This window comes from Pseudopodoces humilis, chromosome 3, assembly GCF_049639895.1.
Source record: "Pseudopodoces humilis isolate 2021_Gansu_Grassland_sample_001 chromosome 3, ASM4963989v1, whole genome shotgun sequence".
NCBI classification, from domain to species: domain Eukaryota; kingdom Metazoa; phylum Chordata; class Aves; order Passeriformes; family Paridae; genus Pseudopodoces; species Pseudopodoces humilis.
In genome coordinates this window covers 29,476,774-29,480,976 of record NC_142202.1, presented here as the reverse complement: position 1 = coordinate 29,480,976, position 4,203 = coordinate 29,476,774, and positions in this window count along the sequence as shown.

Genomic DNA, 4,203 nt, shown 5'->3' with positions numbered 1-4,203 from the left:
CAGTTCCTGGGCTGTTCTCCCAGCTTGGAACATCGCACAGTACAGCTTCCAGTTATTGTCCATGGTTGTGGATTGGGAATGTTGTCTGCCTCCATGATGCCAGCTTTTTCTCTTCACAGAGGAGCACATGTACATAAAGGTAAACAGATTCCTTCTGTCACACCAGTATTTAGACCTGAGGAGAGTACCAGTTTTTTTCCAGCTTTTCTACAGTTTTGATTTGGAGGTAAGAGTCCCATTTTAGGTATCCAGTAATTTTTCAGAAATTTATAGAAAAAAGCCATAAAAATATAAGGAAATCTCATTCTCCCATAGGTAGTTAATTAGAGTCATCTTTCTTTTGTTTCATACAGGAATTAAAAATTTTATTTCTGTGGGGTTTTTGTTGTTTTCTAATACTTAATTATGTGTTTCTTAATAATACATGATGAATTGTGCTGTTTGCTCTGTGAGCACAATAAACAGAATATCCTGCCCCAGCTAGCTTACATTCATCTTTGAATTTAGATTAGTAACGTTGAGTTCAACTGAAGTATTTTAGGAAGAGCAACTTCTAAAATTCCATTTCCACTGCATGTTTGAGGTGCAGACACTGTTCCTGATGGATGTTAGTGATTAAATTTGATAAGAATAGAACTTGAGAAGTCCAGAACAAGCTATGATAAGTCCTCAGCTGGCACTCATAGGGAACCAGGGTTTTGTGTTCTTCAGAAAAGGTATTATTTGGAGATGTCCAAATGTCTGATGGTGGTATTTTTCTTCCAGATGGTGGCTTCCAGTACAAAACAGAGCATGTGTGGATCCTCAGATTTCTTGGGCAAGGGCTACATGGACATTGCAATAAGCTTTATGACTACCAGAGGGTTTTCTGGGTCATTCTTTCCTTTTTCAACAATCCTTTGTGAGATGAGGGCTCCCAGGTAAGAATTTCAAAAGAAAGCACAAAAAAAACCCAGACCACAGAAGTTTGCACAGCTTTGAGAACCCAAATACTAAGCAGAAAGGAGCAGCTGACTCTGCCTTTGCCCTCTTGAAAATATGTTCCTTGTTGGTTTTGTGTATGTTGTGAAGGGAGAAATAATTGCTTGTGTCTAAACCAGTCACGTCCTAATCCCCTGAAATTGGAACAGGTTCTTGCCATCACAGAGCATCATGTGGGTACTGTGATTTTGCTTCTACAGTCAGGGTCTTTTCTTTTTTGGGGGGTCTCTATTCCCCAGGCAGCACATGTGTTACCTGAGCAGCTGTTCAGCAGGAGGGAAACTCATGTGTCAGGAGCTCTCAGGTTTTGGGAGCATTCACCCTGAGTATTTCAAGTATCAAAACCTTGGACAAAAAGATGAAATTGTCTTGCCACTCGAAGACTTCTTGTAAGAGTAGCACCTGTGGTATGAAGCTTTGAACAGAGAATGTCTTTCCTTCCATGGAGTTGCTGAGAACAGGTGGTGTGCATTTTCCCTTGAAGTTGATCTGATACTAGTCAAATGGCTAATTCTAAGTTAGATAATTAGATCCTGACTGTAAAAGAACAAGTTCTATTTTCTGTTTCAGAGTCGTATTCTGGAGATACTACGAAGTGTTGCCTGTGTCACCAGAGTTGCATATGAGCTGATGTAGGATCACAGCTTCCTCCTGTGAGTCCTGCACAGCTTAGAGAAAAGGCAACCAGAGAGAAGGAGAACAGGAGAAATAGGAACAATTTTACTGTCCCTAGTACAATAATTATGTGACTGAGTATGAAAGCAAGGGTGACAGACAGGGAGACGGGTACCAAGGGCTGGCCGAACTTGTTCAATTCAGAGGTGTCCCTTGTGGTTTTGAAAACAGAATCAACCCAAAATTTCAGGTTGTGGTAAGAAGGATGATGGTGGGGGAGCTTCATGATTTGGAAAAAATTTCCTTGAAAAGCTGAGAAAGCAAAATGGCACCTTGTGTTGGTGTCTTCACCTTCTAAATTTCAAGCACCTGCAGTTCACATCCCATCACAGGACCTGCTGAACAGTAAGTGGCACAGTAATGGATCTGAGCTGTCTGAAGGATGCCTCTTCCCCTTGCCTCTTCCTCACACGTATGCACATACACAGAAAATCTCTTCTGCATAGAGTGTCCTGACAGGTTCAGGCAAGTGCACCAAAAGTGCACTAGAATATAGTGCCCTGTGGGTGATGGACAAGCTGCTGGTGAGAATCCGCCTTCCAAATGTGGTTTTCTTCCTTTTGTTTTCTTGGTTGGATGGGCTTTTTTTTTGGTTGGTTGGTTTTGTTTTTCAGGTTTCTGGAAAGCAAGGTGATAAATAAAATTATTTCCTTACTCCATTCTCTGTGGCTAACAAATTTAGAAAACTAGAGAGAAAATGAGAATCAATCCCAGGAGAACAGGAAACTTCTTCCTATTCAGTTTGTAAATGAATTTCTGTATGTTTTGGTCACGTTCCTCAAAAATGTTTGTGGTAAGTCCCACTAAAACCCACTAGTAAACTAAGTAAACCCACTAAAGTTTTTTTGCTTTAGTGGGTTTGCATTTCATCCTCTGTCCAGTTTGAACTTTATTAAGGCCAGAAGGATTTCTTTATCTCTGGTAGATTAATGCCTTTTTCACCTTCAATTTTCGTGTTGAATAGTGAATTTGGATGAGATTTCTTTGACAAGAGTATTTAGGTGTTTGAATGCATGGGGAATAAAGTAAAATTTGATGCACTGCTGCTGTCAAGTCCTTAATTCCTGGCCATTCTGACAGTAAGGATTAAAACCCGTGTTTATTAATTAGCATGCAGGAAAATACATGGCACCTGTGTTTTCTTTTGACAGGATGTCTTGGAAGACAGGTGTCTGCTAGGGAGGGCAGAAGCCTCCCCTGGAATGAAAATGTAGACCGCTCCTTCTGAATTATTATAATTCTGAAATCAAGGGTTCTTAGGCAGAGATCTGGGGATAGGAATAACAGTTCTTTACTAGTATGTATAACGAGGCACACAAACAACAATAACTATAGTGTTAACAACAAAACAGAACCAGGGACCCCGTGACAGCCTTCTCGGCTGAGACGGGAAAGAATGGAGGAGAAGCTTTGCTTCACAAATCCATTCAGGCAGTCAGTCCCAGTGCTCCTGCAGGGCTCCGAGGAACACTCAGCTGGAACAGCAGGGATGAGCAGAGATCCTGGGCCGGTAGATGAGGTGTATCAGCATCTCTGCCGTGGTGGCTAGCACTGCCACACGTCCCGGCAGGACAGGGGGTGCGAGGCCCACCAACGAAGAGGGGAGAAGAAGAAGCAGCAGCTCTGTCTGGGTGATGGCGAAATTCCCTTCTCTCCACCACAACAGCTCTGCGCCCCAAAGTGTCCTTCTCTGAAGCTGAAGAAGCCCGCCAAAATTGTCCCCGCCCTCCCCTTTTCCTGCCCCCTTTCCCCCTGGGCCCAGCCAAACTCCGTGTTACTCAAGTACCCACCAAGTATGTGCAGTCAGGTTTTCTCCGAAACTAATGGGTAAAAATTCCACAGGTGAGCCAGAACTAAAAGGAGGACACTTAACCCCCAACACAGGACTAATGTAGATCTGGTCAGGTTGAGTTCTTCAGCATCCTCAGCTCTGTGCTGGAATATCGTTCTGTTGTTGTCATTGAGGCTTTTAGGGAGAGGAGGCATTTCATGGTCAACAGCAGCATCCTTTCCAGCAGGGAGATGATGATGATGATGATGATGATGATGATGCACAAATGGAGTCTTGTCAGCAAAGACCTGCAGCTGCAGGAGGAGCTGCAGGCCCTGGCTCAGAAGTACCAAAACAAAGAATTGCTCAGTAAGTGCTAGAATACTTCAAGGAAGGCATCTTTTGTTGCAGTTGTTACAGACCAACAGTACAAATGAGGCAAACTTCTCTGGAAATGGTACTAATGCCTTCTGTCGGACTAGTGTAGCTTGAGGGAGGAGGAAAAGAAATGGAAAGGTGTTTTTCAGATCTTCCATTCTTAATCCTAAAGTGATTTCTTATCTTTCTAACCTTAACACAATTTAGAAGCTTTGGAGAAACAGAGTTGAACAAGGGAAAGAGCTTTAAAATGAAACTTAGTTGCAAATCTCATGTCAGGCTTTATAAAATGCTATTCTTTCATAAAATCTTAAAAGAAAAAGTGCCTGGAGGCTTTGTCTTCAAAGGTTTGAATTATTCTGAGTGTGGATGGGGGTCTGAAAGTGATGTGTAAGTAA